The sequence below is a fragment of the Rutilus rutilus genome (genome assembly GCF_951802725.1).
Source record: "Rutilus rutilus genome assembly, chromosome: 20".
Taxonomy (NCBI): domain Eukaryota; kingdom Metazoa; phylum Chordata; class Actinopteri; order Cypriniformes; family Leuciscidae; genus Rutilus; species Rutilus rutilus.
Genome location: NC_140225.1, coordinates 14,457,709 through 14,480,824, shown reverse-complemented (window position 1 = coordinate 14,480,824; position 23,116 = coordinate 14,457,709). Strand labels below are relative to the sequence as shown.

The window sequence follows — 23,116 nt, the reverse complement described above, 5'->3', positions numbered from 1 at the left end:
GAGCCACTGGGTGATACATGCAAGAGGAGGTTAAATGTTCAGCCACTGGAACTGTGCATTAATTAGTGCACCCAGGTGCCACATCACACTGTGACTCACTCTTCCTCTCCCGCACCAACACGTGACTGACCAGAGACTGTATCGGCTCACCTTACTGCCCTTCTCATTGCATCTTCTCTATCCTACTGTTATTCACCAAAGTTCACTGTACTGAAAACCAGCAGTTCCTTTTTGGTTGTCATTTATCTAATTAATGTGAAAGCTGTTTGCCTTTCTCTTCCACCAGACGTTTTGTGTGTTCACACCAAGGAGGTTTATTTTACCTGGAGAAAGCTATTATTACCATTCATCTCACTGGCAGTGGCAGTTGGTTGACTGGGTGGAAGTTTGCGATTTTAAATCTCGACATAAAGTTGAGATGAACATTTAAAAGGAAATTTTAAAGTGGAAAAGCATTAACAAAGTACTACAACAGACTATGTATAACCCCAAAAGATCAATTATTTCTGCAGCAATATTGCAGATGTGTGAAATTTCACTGAAGTGATATACGTATGTTTGTAACATACGTTGCCTTAATCCAAAATGTTCATTAACTGGAACATTGAGTGATAATGTTTCAAAGTAATTTCTGTAATTTTGACAGACAATAAGTATTAAGTGCTTTAGAAATATTCCAGTAAACACTGCTAATAGGGATTAGAAGTGAAAAAGGGAAACAATTACATTTCAAAGCATCTGTGTAAAAAAAAGAAGGAAAAAAAACCTGGGAAGAGACGTGAGGATTTAGTGAGAAAAACTAGATATTCTTAGTGCATTCCTTTTGAATAATTCATGAGATAAATCATAAAATAAATCGGGAGAACAGACCACAAATGTAGTCTGTATTTGTTGTCTTTTTCATGCTGTTACAGCAGAATACAAAGAGAAAAAAGAAAAAGAAAAAACAAGCGGAAAAGAATGCAGCGACTGAAAACAGCTCTTGCCATAGATATTCTTGTTATAACATGTCACATTAAAATACCAAGCGTTACGCTATTCTCCTGAATCTAAAACGCAGTATACGCGTCAGGAAAAAGGTGGATAGTTAAATGGAACAAGCATTTGGACAAATGAGATTTCACAGTGGGTGGGGCTATCCAGGGTGACACCAGCACAAGTGAACGTCCAACAAAATGTCACATGTTGGACGATTTTGCCAGCAATACATTACTGTTTAAAGTCTGGGATCAGTAAGTTTTGTTTTGTTTTGTTTTAAAGAAACTACACTTTTATTCAGCAATTCAATTGATCAAAAGTGACAGTAAAGACATTTATAATGTTACAAAAGTTTTCTAGTTTCTAGTTCTAGTTTTCTTTTGAACTTTAAATTAATAAAAAAAAGCTGAAAAAAATGTATCACTGTTTCTACAAAAATATTAAGCAACATAGCACTGATAATAATAAGAAATGTTTCTTGAACACCAGCAGCAGATTCGAAATTGCCATCACACAAATAAATTACATTTTAAAATATATATGATTTGTAATAATATTTCACAATATGTCTGTTTTTACTGTCTTCACATTAGATAAAAAAAATGCAGAACATAATATACTTCTTTCAAAAACATTATCAAATCTTTCCAACCCCACACTTTTAGTGTACAGTATGCTATAAAATATATTATTTCAGAATATAGAGCAATTATTATTAATTAACAATTGCAGTATAATATAAAATTATTTAAAGGGGTCATATAATGCCATTTTTGTACAAGCTAATATGATTCTTTAGGGTCTAAATTAAAAGTTTGTAATATACTTTAATTAAAAATTCTCATTAGTATTGTAAGAAAACACTAATTTTACCTGGTCAAAAACAGCTCTGTTTTCAGCACGCCGTTTCAGTGCATGTGTCTTTAAATGTTAATGAGCTTTGCTCACCCCGCCCCTCTGTTCTGTGTGTACACCGTATCTAACACAATAACCACGTGTTATTCGTTATAAACGTGTGATTATGAATTATATTGAGAACGTCGTACATAGAAAACATGCCGTAATGTACCCTGAGTGTAAACCTTAGACGCATTGTGAAGCCTGCAGCAAGGTTTGCAAATTTCGCAAAGATTAATATAAATACTAATATAAAGGTTAATAAAACATTACACTCACATCTTCTGGAGGTTCAGCAGGAACACGTTGGTACCGATCCGTTTTTTCTCGTTTGTAAAGCTGTCTGGTGTGAAATGATTCGCGTAAACATGAAAGCATGGACAATCGTGGGGAATCCCCGTGAGGGAATCCCCGCGTCACATATCTTCAAAAACAAAACTCAGCCACTGCATCTTCAACGGCTCGGATTTAGGAACATCCAAATGACTGCTGTGTTCCTTATTACATCTAAGAACAGAACACCACAATCGCGTAGACGCCATTCTACTCCAGCATATCAACAATGGCGGACTACTATGACGACGGCTGTCACAGCTTGCTCAGGGCGGGTCTTGTGTTGAAACACGGCTGTCAATCACAATCGCGGGAGGGGCGTACGATCTTATGACGTCACAATATCGAACGGCTTGATTTCAGAGATGGTCAAACATATATGGAGATTAAAACAAAACCACTGGATGGATTTTAATCATGATAGGATGGTTGTGTACAGGCACTGCCAACAGACATTTCAGTGCAATCAACTTGTAAAAGTGCATGTACCATTATATGACCCCTTTAATATATAGATGATGTTAATTGAGAAATATTATTTTTAAAACCCTGTCGCAGTTACTGTTACTTATGTGCGACCTGCCACTTGTCAGGGTCATGGCTGTTCAGGACAAAACTCTCATTTAGAGCTTTTTGCTTTGTGTCAGGTCTGGTTAGGACATTGTGTTGGCTAGAGGTGGGAGAGATGTATACAGAGAGGAAATGATGTCTCTTTAAAGCATCTACAGGGGAAGAAAAGACAGCAGTAAGGAACAAAAGGTGGGAGGAAAGATTTTAGGAATCTGTCTGTTTTTGTCTGCAAAGGAAGTGATTGAAGAGAGCAGAATCCTCTCATATCAAAGAGGTGCAGAGACAATTCAGTGTTTTTAACACTCCACATATTCAAACATCCTTAACGGCATCCTCCCGGCTCCTTCTTCCCAACCGCACATGCTCACTTTCCACTACGTTATAAATTCCAGCAGAAAAGGCCACTTATTCTGTCATAAATCTCCTCTTGCCACTTTCAAATTACAATGATGTATTTGCAAAACGACCATGCCAAGTGTAGAAAAAAGGCAGGAGCGGGAAAGAAAAAAAACTCCCCATCTTTTTTATGAGTCAACATACCGCATACAGTGGGTGGTTTGTATCTACACTGCATACAATTCTTTTTTTTTTCTTTCTTTTTTTTCAGACAGGGGGACGGTGTGCACCCACAACAATGGCACTGACAGTTTCCGCACCCTGATCTCATCTGTTCCGGCCTGTGCACTCCACAGAAACTACTTAACTTTCATTAAACCGCGTTTGATATCACCTCAGAGAAGAGACGCAAGCTGCACAAATGCTCATCTGCTCCCCTTAATTCGATTCGATACCTTTTTTTCTTTCTCCCAGACGGTGCCTTTCTCGTAGTCCTTGTCTTGTATTGTCCTTCTCATAGACCTTATTCACAGCAGCGCCATGACAGGTATGAAAGTGAGGCTGTGAGTGATAGACTTGCCGCATTTGCAATGGCCTCCGATGTAAAAAGCTGTATAAAGCTTCTAGATCACTTGTTATCATTTTAAACAGCTCATATTGTCGGGAGTTTTTGCCTACTGAAATTCCTTGGAAAGATATTTTTGCTGTGTTTTGTCATCAGAACAATCCAAAAACACATTAAATAACTGTACAACCCAATGAAGAAATGTATGTCTATCCCTCACAACCCCGTTAAAAATCAAAGTTGGCGCTGCTGTGAATAAGATCTATACCTTCGTTTTACACTTTTTCGCTCAGCTGCTCATCTAAACCCCCTCTTCCCTCTGTCAGGCCTGTTCTGACTGACTAAATGGCAGACCTTTGAAGCTGTGGTTAGATTTCTTCATGGCTTTGTACTTGTTTCATAGTGTTGAAACAGTGATTCATGTACAGCTCACACAGCCTCCATTAATTTCATGTAATGTAGCTTTTATCTCACTCGCTGGGACAACCATCTCCAGCACTGTCTCACGGGTCAGCATATTGCTCACAGACTATTGCTTTCTCTCTCTGTTGCTCTCTTCCTTCTCGTTTTTTATTCTTTACTCAAGGCTGGCCTGTGGGTTTGTGGGACCTAAGGCCAGACCAATGAAAAAATGGGCATAACATCATATTAGAACCTGAAAAAATTAGTTTTGATCAAAAATACAGGGAAACAAACACAAACATTTAGAAATATTGGTGAAAATACCTTATTTTCAATAAGGAAAAATACAAGAATTTTGGTAATTGATATATAGTATATATAGTTTATTATGTTGGTATGGCAAAACCTAATTTTCACAGCCTTCAGTGCAGGGCTTAAAAAAAAAAAAGAATAATTTTATATATATAGTTATCGTTCTTGGTTCGTTCTTTGGTATTTTTTAACGCAAGCTTTTTGCCAAATATAGTGATAGTAATGACAGTACTGTCCAAATGCCCACATAGTGCCCACATAGCTACAATAACCTTTGTAACCTGTAAGTTGATAAAAACTTAACTGTGTCTGTTTACACTAAGTGGTCTTGTTGGCCAAGGCTATTTACACTAACTCCTCCCACCAATGCCTGATTGGGCAACACAAGATTAAAAAAGACACGCTCTATTCAATGCTTGCAGTGGCGCAGGCTGTAAGGAGTATGGTGCGTGAAAGCAGCTTTTGATGTGATCGACCCGAGTTCAAGTACGCCTTTTGCCAAACTCGCTTTTCTCCCTTTTCCCATATCAGATCGGAAAGGCATTTATTTTCAATAAAAATAAAGAAAACTGTTGATCAATTTAATGCATCCTTGTTAAAAAAAAAAAAAAAAAAAACTTACTTATACTTACTGTAGGCTATATATTTCACTTATACTTACTTACTGTATATATTTCACTTGTATGAAAGACTGTTCTGCTTTTCTATCTTTCTGTCTTTCTCAGTTACTTCTGTTTCCCTTCATAGGCGCATTTCTATTATAGAGTTCAACTTCAAACCTCAACTGTAAATGATGGGGAGAGTGGTGGAGGTGTTGGATGTAGCCTCAGGGTGATTCTTTCTTATTTCTTTATTTCCGTCCTTTGCACGGTTCTCCGGAGCAGGGCGACACAGATCCGCTGATTGGTGGAGTTTGGATCAGAGCACAGGAAGAAGTCAAGCTAAGCAGTCACGAGCAGAGAACATCCAGCTCCTCTATCATCCGCCAAACACTTGACCCACAGTAACTCCGCTTTGACAGAGCATCACAGCTTTTCTATGTAAGACAGAGCCTAGTTTCAGGAAAATGTGATTATGAAAGACATCCAGTCGTAGATGTCCTCTCTGTCTTTTACAGCTTTGTTCAAGAAGGCTGACAGAAGCCCGCTCCTGGTTACGTTTTGCGAACTGTCACTTTCCCGTAAGATAACACCCCTGCACAGAGGCTTGGAAATGCCAAGGTTCAAGTTTACAATTTAAAAGTTTAAATGCAGAACCAGGGGTCACCGTGGGCCACAGTAAAGGTCAATGACATGACGACAGCTGTGGATATTGTTCATTCAGCCCCTCGAGTTACACATTCTATCTTTATCTCTCCATTTTCTATCTGTAATTTTTGCCGTATCCAAACTGGAAGTCTATTTATGCTGGTCAAAAAACATAATCATTTCATACCACATCAAAACCCTAACCAGGTCTTTTCAATTTCTCAAATGAATAATATGTTATTTGCAGAGAAAGCTATGCATGAGGGTGTTTCTAATTCTCTGTGTTTTTACGAGAAGCTAGGCCATAATTATGGAATAGGCAATTCGGCGTGATAATCCCACTGTGCGATCTTCTGAGTGAGCATAGCAGGAGATACAAAGACACCTGTGTCCCAGCAGGGACTGGACCTCCTTTTCTCTCCCGTCCTCTCTTCCGAAATGACATGAAAACATCTGAATAAACCTGTTTCATACACATATATGATTAACTATCAGCGCCTCCACTCTTCTGAGCCAAAGAGGCCTTAAAAAGCGAAGCATATTGGCTGCGCTCAGTGCCAAGGCGCATCCCTCTCCCCCTTCTCCCCCTTCCGGGCCTCTGACGCGGGCTCACTGGTAGTGCTCTTTCCCTGCAGGGGGCCCCGGAGCCGGGCTTGTCCTGACACCGCAAACATATGTAAGGACACCTGAGCTACGGCCTCCAGCCTCCCGCCACCAAGGGTTAATTTTCCACCCAGCAGTGCGGCAGCCAGACTTGGCCAAGTTTCCTGTCGCCCACAGTGCACCACAAGCTGTGTTTGGGAGCCAGCAAACAACATTAATCCTGCCCCTATGACGGATCGCATATGCAAAATGTCCGCCACCCTACGCGTTCACACAGCTAGGCAGGTACGGGGACAGGAAGAAAAGACGACGTACTTGGACAGAGAGGAAGAGAGATTACGGGATCGGAGGAGGAGGAGGGAGACTTGTGACTGCGCTTCATCACGCCACTGGAAGTTTCAATCTTCCTTTTGTCTTTAACATTTCAGGTGCCGAAGTGTGCGATGCCAGGAAAGGTCAGGAGATGATTTACTGAACATTTATGGAGGCTTTATCTTCAGTCCTTGTCACCAATTCGGGCGATGCTTCATAGAGGGTCGCCAAACAGACGTGGAAAAAGAAAGAGCATGACAACGCCACAACCGCAATGACACAGTAAGAAAACAAGAATGCACTCTTTCATTAGCAAAGCACCGCTGAGAATAAACACACTCATTTTTTTCCTCCTCATCTCATTCCCTCTATCTCTAAAAGGGGGAGTAGAGTTCTGGTATAGGCGTTTCTCAACAGGGTTTCCTCTTTTGTGTGTCCATTATGAAACCTCAGCATGAGAGCCATGTCCATGCGTCCGTGACTGTTCTACAGAATTGAACAATGTCATCTAAAGTGCAACAAAGTGACACTTTTCCTAACTTTCTTCTTCTGTCGTGTCTTGTATGGTATAAGCAGCAGTGGTGTGTGATGGAAATAAGAGAATTTTTGGGTATGTTCACACGACAATGATGTCAACGGAGAAGTTTTCGCACACAGATGACAACGTTGTCAAAACAATCCCCGTTCACAAGAATCCACAAAAAGGACAAAAAACGCTGTATAATGCATGCCAGGCCAGTAGTTGGCGATGTCATTTTGTAAAGAAACATTACGCGCCTAAAGACTGAACACGTAATATGCATGCGCGTGGAGTCGCCGTTTTCACAAATTCCCGTTTTTGTTGTTTACATGGAGACAATAACAGTAATGGTTTTAAACACTTGCACTTTGAACCCCGATTTCAAAAGCTTGTGTTTTCAGGCTGCTAAAATGCTGTTGTCGTGTAAATGAACGGCCAAAACGCATAAAAAGTTTTTCGTTTTTTATTTGAAAACCGTGAAAAGTCATTTAAATAAGTTTATTCGACACTTCTATAATGATTAATTCAATGATCTATCTCTCTATAGTTTTACATGCATACAATATGTTTATTGTTTTATATATAATTTATATATTTAGTAGTCAATAGTCAAGAACAATTAGAAGTAATGCAGTAAAACGCTTTATCCGTGTAGCAATTTCTTTGTTAATAAAAAGTTACATCTTTAATTTCACCAAGCTGCAGTGTAATTTTGTGGTTTGTCATTTCAAGTTTATTTTGATTCAGACATGACTAAAATTATTTAATTGTTGGAGTGATGTTCACTTTGTAATTAATCTGTCAATTTCCACCAGTTTGACCCATTCAGTTCGACTCCAGCAACAACATTATCATATTGACAGAGTAATTGTCCAATCATAGTGCAATGGGGGCACTACCTCCAGTGATTAGGACTTTTGATTGTATATCCAACGCTATCTCACGACCAATTCGTACAAATTCGTACGAATGATAAAAAGTTGGCTAATTCGTACGACCTCACTCGTACGAATTTGTACGATTTGTCTAAACCCACGTGATGGGTAGGTTTAGGGGCGGGGTCAGGGGTAGGTCATTCGTATGAATTCATACGAATTGGCCAATTCGTAAAATATGTACGATTTTGCAAAAAACGTACTAATTCGTATGAGTCAGGTCGTATGAATTCGTACGAATAAGCCACCTCGTAGAATTTGTACGTTTTCCCGTGAGATCGGGCTCGTATATCACCATTCCCCCTCTTTTTTTTTTTTTTACGCCTTCTCATTGAGAACACAATGAGTTCAAAAGAAGTAAAAGAGATGCAACCACTGGTGTTATTGATGAACAGTGTCACGTCAGAAATTCAATATCCCATGATGATTTGATTTCATATTTCAATGTATTTCTTTTTTTTTCTTTTTTTTGCATCCTCAGAGAAAACCTTGCTGGTGAGCAGATAAGAGTCTATAGTACTTTAGGAGTGAAGGACGCTGGACCGACATATTTCTCTCCTCAGGACTTTGTGCCTTTTTCTCAGTGTCTCAATTGTCCAACTCAGCATGATTCATCATCTCGCCTTAGCCGAACACCGCCCAGACTCAGCACGCCTTCTCCAAGTTCTTCTTCCTTGCCTTTCTTTTAACTCACTCCAGAAAACACAGTGTCAGAACACTTTGCTTTTAATTTGGCCCGCATTATTCTTGTTAGATGATGTCCTTGTGCTGTTCAAAACTTCCTCGTTACAGCTGTGATGCAAACCTTGACTGAGTTAAAGTTGTTTTCATCTATAGTGTAAATAATGTTCTGTTTGCTAAGTCTTATTCATCAGGTAACTCTTAATTCAAGGGCTTATTTAAAACCTGTTTTCTTGTCTTCCTGTTGTATTGACATCACAAGGTCTTGCTAAAGACAGCCTGTCATTGTGGTGGAATTAATTTTTTTTTATTGTTTTTTTTTTGTTTTAAATACAGTTTAAAGATTACATATTTTAATTTAAGGGGAATCAGAGAACCTTGGAAGATCGGGTAGAATAATTCTGTTTAAGTACTGTGCCTCTTTCGCGCAATCAATATAAGCCAGAGGCATGTAAAATATTATTACATGTACTTTGCATTTATTTGATTGTTTGTTATTATGCACACTATGTAGGTTGCTAGGTCTAAGGTCATCAGAATTACAAAGTGAGTTTCCTTTTGTTTGTGTGATGTTTCGCAGCATGGTCAAAAGGCAAAGTTCATAACATTTAGACTCATGGTCCCAAAAGCTCTCCAGAATTTCCACAGGCCCATCCCAGAAGAGCCTGAAAAAGTATAACTACTGAAAACAGCATTATTTCAGAAACAACCAAGGGTGACAAGAGGTTTTCATTGCAGATTAAAAATCAATGATCTTTTCAGCTTGTGCCGGCTAGGGTTAGCGCTGCAGAGAAAGAAACGGCTTTCACAACAACCATTTGATTAACCTGGATGATTTTATGTGCTGATAGCGTCCACGGTGAGCAAATCATTATTAGATCTCATTTTCTGCACGGAGAAAACCAGTGAAGCTTAGCTCCACGCCGTGCCCTGTGCATTGAATTTCTGTCTTTGACTTAAATAGGAATAAAGATGAGAGGAGAAACGGTGTGGAAACTCAGCGTAGATGTGGCGAGCCGGAGAGTACAGGCTCTCTATATGTGTGGTGCCATAGGAGGGCAGTGCCCGCTGCGCCCTCTGTGTCCGTGTTTGTGTGTACGCCGTAGAGACAAAGGCATAAACTTCCTGCAGCAGAGGTGCTGTGAGTAATGGGTCCAGAATACGCGATACCAACACACTCATCACTCCTCATCCTCCGTAGCCAAGGTCACGGAAAACCTCTACATTACCTCTACATCTCACTCCTTCTCCGTCTTGCGCTCTCGCTCCCTCTGTCAGGGTGGCCACGTCGCCCTCTCACCCCGCCAAGAGCGGGCGGGCGGGCGAGCGAGTGAATGTGTCTCAGGGTTGCTGCTGCGAGCGCTTGATCTGAGAAGCAGAATGGATGGGAGTGTATTGTCAGACTGTCATTCAGCTGGTCTGCAGCAGCAGTGAGCCTTCACAAAATATTAAACTGCTTTCACCACATAAAAGCCGTCCTCTTATACTGCTGACATATGGTTTGAAAAGCCGCCTCTGGTTTGTTTTGGAGAGGTGGAAATTGAACACAACGGCTATTTGAAGTGGGTCGAGGCGCTCTTTCTGAAGCTGAATATACCAGTGACAGTATAGAGAGAAGAAAGCCTTGCTATTACAACCTGTGAGTTTTTGAAATTTAACAATATAGGCGCGAGGGGAAGGGGATCGAGCTGAGACTTGTATGTGTGTCAAGTGGTGTAAAACCTCAAACATCGGCCTCCAGCTTTCACCAAAAGAGCAAAACTTGGGCCCCCATTCACACGTGGTATTACAATCACCTTTTGAGATCCAATCACAAGTGGTAAGGCGAGATCTGGTAGTTACCTCTGATTTTATCACAGTATGTATATCTTTCATTATGTGTTTTACTTCATGTTGATAAAGCCCATATATATATATATATATATATATATATATAAAGACACAAAATTGATCATTTAAATTAAATTATACTATAACATATGTGACCCTGGATCACAAAACCAGTCATAAGTCACACGGGTGTATTTGTGGCAATAGCCAACTTTGTATGGGTCAAAATTATCGATTTTTCTTTTATGCCAAAAATCACTAGGGTATTACGTAAAGGTCATGTTCCGTGAAGATATTTTGTACATTTCCTACAGTAAATATATAAAAAAAATATTTTTCTGAGTGAATGCAGCAAAAGCGCGAACATAAATGGACAACTTTAAAGGCGATTTTCTCAATGTTTTGATTTTTTTGCACACTCAGATTCCAGATTTTCAATAGTTGAACAAACTAAAATATCCTAACAAACCTTATATCAATGGAAAGCTTATTTATTCCGTTTTCATATAATGTTGTAGTCCAGGGTCACATATTATTATTATTATTATCATCATTAAGTAAACTTTGAACATGCTTAAAATGAATTTGGATCCCTGCATGATGATGCCAGGCCTTTTACATTTATTTATTCCATTTAAAAAAAAATTCTGATGGTTAATTCTTTTTAGTCAAGCATGTCAATTTATTTAGAACAGTGGATGATTGACAGGTGAGTATCAGAACAGATCAGTGTTGACACTATACATACATCTCGACTCAGTGCTATTTTAATGTGATTTACTATTAGTATTTTGAAATAGTTTTTATTTTTATATTTTCAGTTTTCATTTTAGTTTATATTTGATCCATTTTATGTGCTTTTGTGATTTAAAAATATAACTATTTAGCTTTAATTTATTTTTATTTCAGTATGCTGCCAAGGCATCTTTTCTAATTTCTATATGTTTTTCATCTAATATTTATATTTTATTTCAGCTTAATTTCAATAAAGTAAACCATATTTAATAGTTTTTGTTTTAGTTAACAATAACAACGGAGCTCCGAATGTGATTTGCAAGATCGAATCACAAAACATTTTGCACCCCGTTTACACTTATATTAAGCGCTCACCCCTTGTGATTGGATAATGTGAAGCGTCTCGGGTGTAAATGAGGCCATGGAGGTGTTCTTGCAAACTTCTGCCAGTGTCTCTCTAGTTCTCCTCACCTTCTCTGTGCTCATTTTTACACTTACATGAAATCTATCCCACACCCTCCCAAGCAGTGCTGGCTCAGAGAGAGATAACAGTGGATTTAGTCCCGGCTGGGCCAATGATTTCCACATTGAAACTGCTATTCATATCAGAGAAGCTGCCTGAACATCAGGCAAGAGAAAAGGTGTGAAATAGCGCGACCAATCTGGAGAGTTCTGGGCAGACAGACAGTGTAAGACTGTCCAGGTGTCTTATAATATGAGGATTAGAGCTTTGCCAAGGATTGAGCAGCACAGGCCTGATATGAAAAGAGAGAGAGAGACTTACAGAGGACTTCAGAGACATCAGAGGAACTGCCTGTGCTGGCAGAGTGCCACAACCAAGACCATCATTTTCAACCCCCAAATTAGAGAGGTGACCATCTGACAATAAAACAGCCTGTGGAGAGGAGGAAAAAAAGAGTCAGACTTCCATTATAAATATTAATCAAATGGAAGCCTTTCAGAGATGGCATTTCTCTGCAGGAAAAGACGTAGTACTTGCCTGTCAGGGCAGCAATGGAGGTCAGCATGGCCTTTCCCTTGAGTCAAACTTGATTTAGCCCTTTTTCCCAGTATGCAATATAGAATATTAAAACAATATGATATTAAAATAAAATATACAAATAGAGCAAGATTAAACAACTGAGAATGTGTACTTTTCTAATGTTGAGAAGGAAAAATGCTAATGTTACATCCTCCTCTGTTCTATTGTTCTTCTGCAGGTCTTTAACCAGTCCAACTCTTGGCAGGTACAGAACACTAAAGGACCATTTTATTTCTAAATGAGTCTGAATGGCGCACCACAAAGAGTGGAAATGCTGCTGCCCTTTCATTTTAAATGGTACGTTGGCATTTAACATTACACATGTCAGCAGAACTTCACTCCATTTATGGCTTCTTAATGTATGTGTATTTGTTCACAGCCACTTATGATATTAGCTGTTGTCATGGGCTGTGGAAAGGGACATTTAACATGTAGATAATGAAAAATAAAAATCTCTTGTGATCATAAATTAATTTATAAACTACATTCAAAAACTCCCACCTTTGAAAAAGCCTCCTTCACTTCCCCGTAGCACAAAATTCTTGACTTTCACTCACAGAAAGAAGAAATTAATTGAGAATACATGGTAACAAAATTGTTCTTTTCTTTCTTTCTTTCTTTCTTTCTTTCTTTCTTTCTTTCTTTCTTTCTTTCTTTCTTTCTTTCTTTCTTTCTTTCTTTCTTTCTTTCTTTCTTTCTTTCTTTCTTTCTTTCTTTCTTTCTTTGTGTGTGTGTGTGTGTGTGTGTGTGTGTGTGTGTGTGTGTGTGTGTGTGTGTGTGTGTGTGTGTGTGTGTGACTAATATCACCATCTCTCTCTGACTGTTTCTCTCTCTGTTTGGTAAGATTTTAACTATTTTGTCTGAGAAATAATGTTTATAAATAAAAATATAATTAAAAAATATAGTATAAAGGTGTATAATAATTTACATAATGTCTAAAAATCTACAGTAATTGTATGGCCATACTGTACGGATCTATGTATATACTGTATATGTGTACAGTGTTGGGGGTAACACATTACAAGTAACTCTAGTTATGTAATCAGATTACTTTTTTCAAGTAACTAGTAAAGTAACGCATTATTTTTAAATATACAGCAAAATAAATGAGTTACTTTCTCAAATAATTAGGCTAAAGCAAGTTACTTTGCTTTCTCCTTTACTCCCCTTTATAAATCTGGAGTATAGTGCAGAGGTGTTGTGTGTGAACATGATTGTTATTGTAGTTCTAGACTAAATGTGAGCATGCACTACGTTTACTACGCAAACCTCCAATAATTAAATATGTTAAATAAAATATTTGTATGCATTTAATCTCACTTTATTGATCAATGTACTTGCTGCTGAGTGCTGACCTTCGATGATTCAGTTAAACATAAGCAAAAAGGACGTTTAGATGTTTTATTTCTATTGGTGAAGTTTCTATTGGTTCTTTCTTGTTTCTGCGGTCCAGTATGGCAGCACACCTGAAAGGTTTGTTTGAGCTGTGCCCTCTACTGTAATCGCTTGAATTTGCATTTCCTTCTGCCTTATTAATAAAATTTTGGTGTGAAAGGGCCTTTACATTTGCCCAAAAATATAACTTTTGTGTTATATAAAAACAAGAAAAGTAATGCAAAAGTAAGGTAATGTATTACTTTTCTTTAAAGATATTGCAGAGGATTTTCTTTTTCTGGGTGGATCATCAAGACTATTGGTCCTCCTAGTTGTCAATCATTCTGGTGATATGTTTACGTAAGGCCGTCGTACGTGCTCGTCCCTACTAGTTTTCGCTTTCTGCGCATGCGCACTTTCGGGTGTTTACGGTTTCAGCCATTCATTGAAGCTCGCCCGTTCTCACCGGGTTTATTCAAAATGTCTGAGGGTCGCAAAAGAAAAAAGTGTCTACGAATTGTATGACAAGAAGAGAAAGGCCTCTGAAGAAAGAAACAAGAGAGTGTTTTTGGGAGAATATTTCACACGCGCGTGCGCTAAAAGCACAGGTTGGGCTTCCCACTGATGCCTCAGTCGTGAAGTTTCTACTCGACAGGTAAAGGAAAGTAGGCTTGTATGAGCCATGCCAACAGCAACTTGTAAACAGAGCGTGCACGAAGAGAACTAGGCTCGTGCATGCTCTCTCGTGCACACGTTTAACAGGCGTTCCCTCTCGGGAGCAGGTAGAGTGTTGCACATGTGCATTTTTTCAAAAAGTGGAGAGGGCGGTTCTTTTCTAAAATTCGGGAAAATCCTCCGCTATACCTTTAAATGTAAATTTTAAAAGAGTAACACAATATTGTAATGAATTACATTTCAAAGTAACTTTGTATGTATGTATGTACGTATGTATTTATGTAGATGGATGGATGGATGGATGGATGGATGGATTTTTAATTAAAGTTATTTTACTGTATATCTGTCTCTCTTTTGTGTCTTTTCTTTTTTTCTTTTCCTTTTTGCAGTATACATGCCTACATCTGACAATTCTCCCCTCCTTCAAACTCTCTCTCCCATTTTCCTTTTTTTTTTTTTCTGTCCTCCCATTATGAATAATGAACTTGTCCTCCTATGATCAAGTCTATTGGGGATTTCCGCTGCGTGTGTCAGGGCCTGTCTAATGGATTGCTGTATGCTAATTTGGCTAGAGGATGATGGGCAGTTCTCTGCTGGGGTCACCGGTGAAATAAAAGAGCCCTTTGTGCGAGTCTGAGCCATGTGCCTCTGACAGACCGGCACAGACCTTGAGAGTCTTCCTTTATACTTGTGCACAGCTACTGGAGAACGAAGAACAATGGGAAACACCAGGCTATGTCACTATTGATTTAGGGAGGGATGTGTGTCTTGGTGTCCTAGACCTCCGTAAACTCCTTCAAAGTGTGTATGTAGGTAACCGGCAACACACTCTTGGATGGTTTCGGATAAGCTGCTTCCATCCTCTGCGACCCAGCATCAGTCTCACTGGCCCATTTCCAACCCTCAGTCCATCAGCCATTAGGCCAATAATGAAGTAACCTCACATGGTTATTGACTGGCTTGTCAGTAGCCCTGCCTGAGTCCTTAATAGGAGTCATTGGTCTTAAGTTAAAAAAGGGCTGAAGGAGGTAGAGCAGGCCATGCACAGCATCTCAAGTGCCCTGCAGAGGTGAGCAGCTGCCAGCCCATGCAAATTATCTGGCAGAGACGAGCTGCTGTCTGGACGAATGAAAAATTCTGCCATTCAGCCATGAGATCAGTACAAACAGAACTCATTTAGTGTGGTGGGCCTTTGCATAAGAATATGTACAACAAAGGTTAAAGAGTTAAAAAGTTAAAGATGTTTTTACAGCAAGTATTGTTTCTCTACTATCATCTTAAAAAATGATGTTTAGTTGAAACAGTGATATTTTTTCAGGATTCTTTTTGAAAAACTTTTGAAATGTTTTGATCAATTTATTGGATCCTTGATAAATAAAATGTATTTATTTAAATTAATAATTAAAAAATCTTACTGACCCTAAACTTTTGAATGGAAGTATGCTCCACCAAAGAAAGAAACATAAATGGGTATAGAACGACACACGGGTGTGTAAATCATAGAATCTTCTTCTTTTTGCATTATTTTTAAGCATCTCTCTCTCTCTCTCTCTCTTTCTAATTTCAGGATGTCGGGTTCATCATGCACATAAAACTCATCACAAATGAATATAAGCGGTTGGAGAAGAGACAGGAGATGTGAACTGTCCCTCTGAAGTTTACTAAAAATGTCTGATGGTTTCTCCCAGACAGTTAGGAGAGCTGTGTCTGAACGGAATCCAAATCTCTGGTATGTGGTGCAGTAATGACAGAGAAATGTTGTCCTAATTATTGTAATTTCCTTTGATTTAGAAAGTTGGTGTAGTTTTAATTGAGCGTACAAATTTAGCTGTTCGACAGCTGAGTTCATGAATGTGACTTTCTTTCTTTCTTTCTTTCTTTCTTTCTTTCTTTCTTTCTTTCTTTCTTTCTTTCTTTCTTTCTTTAACATGTTATACTTTTTTTACGATGTCTGCTAGCTTACTCTAAACTGCTATATATATTTTTTTTTTCATATTCAATGAAAATGTATCCTTCAGTGATTATGCATGAAGATAAATTTCAACCCAAACTCAGCCCAGCATTTTGTTCTCTTGGGTATCATTTGGATTGTGGCTTTAAAACATTCCCATTGCTCCTGAGGAATAGGAATGCATCAGTAAAATGAGATAGTTAGCATGTATTTCTTATTACGGATGATTTGTATGGCAATCTGTCTGTTATGACGGAACCTTTAGCATATCACAATACCATCAAAACCTCGTTTTCTGACCATACTCATGTAAACATGTGAAATTGAATTGAGTTGGTTCCAATCAGAATGTCAGATGAATGAGATGCCTGTGTTTTGATGCCCTGCAAAGGGGACAAATAGTTACCATAGCTGTATTTATTATATCAGACATTCCGTATGAATGTACACGTTTATTGATAGGTTCCAGTTCTCATGGCTCTTTTGGTACTGATGAATGGCAGTGGGTGTGGTGTGATGGCTCGTGTGTTGTCATAATTCGTGATGAGTCGAGCATTCTGGCTTGCTTTATGGCACTTGTGGGCTCGAATTGAAAGGAATAAGAGGGTGTTTTAAGGCAGAGTGGATTTCAGTCTTATCCTGACTAATAGACTTGTGTAATATTACTCAACATTCATTCAGCTCTAACTGAAACATTGTGCAATAACATGCCTAGAAGCAAGATTTAATAATTGCATTTGGGTTTTGTGATTTAAATGTTGTTTATGAAAGTGTATTGTTCTTGCAGCTGCCTAGATGTGATTTGAAAACACACGAAAGCCTCAATAAACTGATTGATCTGTTGGATTTGAATCTTTTTTTTTTTTTTACCCTTAACCATTAGCAAGAATTAGTGTAAGATGTTACAAAAATAGGATATTGAGATTTGGAAATACGATCCAAAAGGAAAAGGTTTCACTTTGTTTCTATGTTTAGTTTTGTGTTTGAGACTTAGGCTGCATTCGCTTTATTGAGTTAAAGGCCCACTGAAGTGCTTTTGAATGCGCAGCTTTGCATGATGCGTTGACGTAATTTCCACTGAAACAGTAAGCTAAGGTGGGACATATTGAATGGCTCCTCCCCTTTTCAAATAGCCAATAGCATTTAGTTTACCTCACAGACTACAAGTCGTACTTGACAGCACCATGGAAGCGAATCCGAGCGCTGATGATACATTGGATTCAATAGTAGAGGTGTGAATAAATTCTAGCCATTTCATTCTTAACCAACGTACAGTTGGAAAACGGAATGAAACTTGAACGTTTGAGCAACCGAACACACATCTCCAACCCATATTGTTTCGTGGCGTGGCATGTCAACGGTCGCTTTGGCCAGGTGGTATTTATAGTATAGTGGGTGGGACGCTTTCGATTCTAGAGAGCATTTGATTGGACAGAAGATGTGATGAGAAGCTGAAGTCCGCGGTGATGTCAAAAAAATTTAAATTTGGATTTCAGGGGGCCTTTAAGTGATCCAATTCCGATTTTTTTTTCCTCTAATGTGGCATAGATCAGATATGACCTACAACCGCGTAAGCAGTAATTGGATTGCAGGAATGTGTAAGCAGATTGGATATTCCCATCAATGCCAGGCGTACGTCATTGAAAAAGCGACGATGGCGAATGAAGTCAACTCAGGTGGACACCAATCATGATCACATGACTGTTTTCAATGGTGCAATGGAGGCTCAACACAAAGGCTCAACACAGTTTTTTGCTGACTTTTAAAGATGGTGCGGTAAGCAAAAGCTTGCATCCATTGCATATTTTGCCATTTTTACTTCCTTTTCGGCCTAAGCTTTTCCGGGTCAGTAAGTCTACTTTGGGTTGTTTCGCCATACTGTATAGTATAGTACTGTATAGTAAATGCAGAAATCGGATATAGTCATCAAGACCTGCAGTGTAAATGGCCTTAGAGAGTGTAACTGAAGTTCTGGGCTCTTCTGACAAAGCTGTCTGTGTGAGTGCTGGTGAAGGAAAAGCTTACTGTGGAAAGAACAAATGGCTTTCATTTTCTAAAGTTTCTCATTCTAGGCCAGGAGAATGATGTTTCTCATCCTGCTCCTGAAGGGCCTGCAAAGTTTATTTCCAACCCCAATTAAACACACCTGAACCCGCTAATCAAGGTCTTCCTAGGCATACTAGAATCTTCCAGGCAGGTGTTGAGGCAAGTTGGAGCTAAACTCTACAGGAAAGTGGCTAGGCTCTACTTGTTATGGTCTCCTTCAAATTTCCTCATAATTGTTTAACATGGTCTATAGGTTAACATGTGAGCTGTGGCACTTATGCTGATCCAATTCATCCATCTATCCTAACTAAAATATAAATAATTATATCAAGTTGACTCTATTATTTTTCTCCCCACTATTAGAATACTATTAGATGTGCATGTGTTGAAGTAGCCTGAAGAGAAACATAAAATTATGGCTGTCAATATAATAATTGTGATTTCTGAAAGCATAACGAAACATGTAATACTTTATTTTCTCTCTCTCTCTCTCTCAACATTAAATTGGCTCTAGACATAAACTTTGCTATACACATGAATAGTCATTCTTAGAGTCCATTTCCTTAGCTTATCACTGCGCTACAGTGGAGCTGTGCTGAGGACAGGCAGCGTGGAGGCCTGAGGGCTGTGTGTATCTACGACAGCTCATTCACCCTCAGTCGCCTGAATGAGAAATGTGCATTTCTCCCAGCACTGACAACAAACCACGACTGCATGTCCCCAACAAAATAAAGCTCCCTCACTCAGTCAAGAAAAAGACAGTGGGGTTTAGTTTTCTCTCTTTGTGTGTGTGTGTGTGTGTGTGCATGCGCATGTGTGAGTTTAAGAAGCTCCCTCTCCTTATTTTCGCCTTCCCAAGGTTACGGTCATCTTTTTATACGGGATTATAAAAGGTTTCAGCCCGATGGAGGTGTTCAGTGTTATTTTGTAATTAGAATGTAATCCTCCTCTCATTGCACACACTCATTGGTAGACGCTCCCTGCATGCAATTGGAATAATGTGAATGAAAATTGTGAATAATAGCTGTGTGTCTCAAAGTAGCTTCTTTATAGGAAGAGGAACTGTAGAAAAACACATAAAATCCCTGTCTCACTGGTACTTTTAAAGATAGATTTGTCGAACAAAGGTTTAGTTTGATTACAAACTCAGCGTTTGTTTTCATACAACCTGCCTTGCTAATGAAAAAGCTTCCGATTGCAACAACAGTCTGGCATACCACAGTTTTTATTGGACTAGTCCTAGATTCAGATTTAAAAAACTACAGATATCAAGAGAAAACAAATAAAAAAGGAAACATAGTAAGAAAAAAAAAGCAAAATAAATAAATAAAATGTGAGAAAAGTTGGAGACAGAAGGAACACGAGAAGGTAAAAAAAGGGAAAGGTTAGTTGGGTGGCCTTTATAGATCTTTATGTCTGTTGAGGGGATCAGCAGGCAGCGGCTGATGAACTTCACTTTCTATTAGTGGCCATGGTGGGGATGTTCTCTCCCTACCGATCAATAGGCTGAAGGACAAGAGTGTCAGAAAAATGAGAGACCCTTCTCTTTCTTGGCAGGGCGGTCTCAGAGCGGACGGCGAGGCACTGAGTGCCAGAGACCCTTAGTCCCTCTGGAGTGGCTTTGAGTGAGGGAGCCATTTTGGGCGGGGGCGAAGAGGAACTCTCATCATCCGTTGTCCTTCGGTTAACAGTTTGAAAAGGATAACTCCACCAGCCGAAGGACTCCACGAAACCTATTCTGAATGGTTGGAGGTTGTTTTGTTTCATCTACGATTGCACTATACAACAGTGAAGTAGCAAATTAACAGGAACTTGTAGAAACTCTTTCTATTCTGTCTCATTCTTTGAATATTTCAATTCAAGTTCAGTTCAGTCGACAGCATTTGTAACATAATCTCAACTGTGAGTGCGATATTGATTTTATACAATAGTTCATATGATAGAAGTTGAAATGTAGTAACTAACATTTTAGAGACAACATTTCTCCAAAGGAAGCAAAATGAATCGTTTCACATCTCCGAGCAACACACTGTAGCATTGTTTTGAACAAATCGATTGAATTGGATTGAGTGAATGATTCAAGGACTAACTGACTTTCTTTCTTTGTCAATTGTAACAAGGCGGACCTCCGCCGTCTATAATTAGTGGGGAATTAAACTCGCTCAAGTTGTTCAATTGAATGAAAGTATAGGCAATAGTGAGGTACACGGTCTTTATTTCTTTACAATGACTCTTCCTATATATAAAACATTTACTGGGAGCAAATACTAAACATCATAATCATACACCCAATACAAACAAATGAAATGGCCATAAGGAGGGCGACCAGATTGAATCAGGTATACAAGTCTTGGGCTGGAAGCAACGATCTCCACTTATTTACGTGCAACCCGGGAAAATTGTAACACACGTGTTGAATGAAATATACAACCACAGCAATCCAAAAATAGTGTTATCACTGCACCACACCACCTCCTAAGATGGAAAATATAGCCGCTTCCAGTAGCCTACCCAGCCCCCTAAAATGGCCAAACAAAGTTAAAGAAAAAAAGAAAAAAAAAAAAGAAATAATAATCACAATATACAATACAACAATCAACCAAAGAAAACGAAGTTTACAATACTTCTAAACAAAGTTAGATAAAGGAAACAAAAAAAATAAAAAATAATAATCTCAATATACAATACAACAATCAACCAAAGAAAACGAAGTTTACAATACTTCTGGTCCAAAACAAATACAAACAAAAAAAACTCAATTAAAAACAAACTTTAAGTACTGGGAAAAAGCAGTGGTCTAGTGCCATCGGCTGCCGGATAATCTGCATATATATATATGCATTGATTAATTACTGTCATTTAAACTCTTAACTGTTAACCATTTTTGCTGTTGTACTGGACCTGAAAGATTCCTTTAAACATGTCTTCTCCTGATTAACTCCTGTCAATTATAAGATTACAAGAGCTCTCATTTACACTTGTCTGCTGTTCCCTGGACAGCATCAGCCCAGGAGAACAAACAGCAGAGGAAAGAGAGTGAATCACTCCATCAGAGACAGTGCTTTGATAGCTTCTGTGCGTTTAGGGCTGAGGGTTAGTGTCCGACCACCCCCACCAACCCGGTCATGTCTATTCAGCCTCTCCAAATCACACAGACAAATTAAGCACTTCCCTATCCCGAAAAACCTCCCCTTCCTTTACAAATGCTGAATATGAAATTAGCTTGCAACTATTGAAAGGCAGCAGAGGATCATTTTGTGCTGAAAGGAAAGTAAAAGGTTTGCCTCGTGTTTCTCAAATGCAACTGATTTCCTCCGTGAAAGGAAACGAGAAAGGAACAAGAATGTAAAAGAGGGGAAAGTGTTGTACCTTTTGTCCTGTCTGATTCTCTCTCTGGCTGCTTTTTTTCTCTCTCTCTCTCTCTCTCTCTCTCTCTCTCTCTCTGTATATCTGTCTGTGTCTTTCTTTCCTTCCAGAGGCTGTGGTAGAGCAGGTTTAGATGTGACCAAAAACTTCAGACTCTAATATGTTGGTTTACATTAAAAATCAACAACATTAATTTCCATAATGCATTCTAATGGATTAGAGGGCTGTTTGTCTGGCTAGGTCAGCGTTCTGGTTTTAGTCAACACAGCAACCCACCTGACAAGAGCTATTATGTTTATACCTGTTACAAGCCATGGAAATAAAATGCACATAATTAGCTATTTCAGCCATGATCTCATTTATTCGCCGGCGTCCCTGTTTGCTCACCTTCGACCTCTCGTTTCATATTATAAACCATCAATGGGGCAAAAGATACATTATCATTTGTGATATCAGGTGACAGCTCACTCTCTGTGCGTGTTTGTGAACATGAGGTGGGGGATGTAAAATGTGCTGTAACAGACACCAATTAAACGTCTATTTGATGGGGGCATTAGTTCATTCTGGTAAACTATCTGAAGCATTTAGAAGCAGATATAGGAAGGCTTTGTTAGCATGCCATTTGTTCTCTCTTAATAAGAAGGACCTAATTGAAAGGCTTTTTATTTGACAATGCTCTATCATAAACATCTGTTGATTGTTGCCTGTATTTTGTGTTCGTGATATGTGAATTAACTATATAAACTGGACAGTACAAGACAACACTACAGAAAGCACATTGACCCATATCCTGTATACATGTTCTTTACTTAAAGGGACAAAATTCTGTAATAGTTTGGATCCAATACAATGACTTTTCATTCTTTTTTTACTATGTTTTCATAAAATGAAAGTAAATCCAGACTGTCAAGCTCAAAAATGACAAAAACTACAATATACTTCAGTTTAAAAGTTTAGGGTCAGTAAGATTTTTTTTTTTTTTTTTTTTTTAAAGAAATTAATACTTTAATTCAGCAAGAACACATTATATTGATCAAACATGACAGACTTTTATAAATGCCGTTCTTTTGTATTCATCAAAGAATGTTTTCCACAAAAATATTAAGCAGCACAACTGTTTTCAACAATAAGAAATGTTTCTTGAGCACCAAATCATCATGTTTGAATGATTTCTGAAGGATCGTGCAACACTGAAGACTGCAGTAATTATGCTGAAAATTCAGATTTGACATCACAGGAATTTTGAAATATATTAAAATAGGAAACAGTTATTTTAAATTGTAATAATATTTCACAATATTACTGTTTCAACCGTTTTCGATCAAATAAATGCATCCTTATAGTGAGCACACGAGACATCATTACAAACTTTTACAGTGATGTATATATAAAAAGGTTTTATGCTA

General features: G+C 38.5%; 1 long non-coding RNA gene across 1 annotated transcript; it reads left to right on the top strand.

Moving 5' to 3' along the window:
• Positions 1-4,829: 4,829 nt before the first annotated feature.
• Positions 4,830-21,717, top strand: LOC311280075. Its single transcript, XR_014625629.1, has 5 exons — positions 4,830-5,433; positions 6,672-6,837; positions 12,477-12,595; positions 15,915-16,076; positions 19,902-21,717. It is a non-coding gene; the product is annotated as an uncharacterized lncRNA (long non-coding RNA).
• Positions 21,718-23,116: the final 1,399 nt, after the last annotated feature.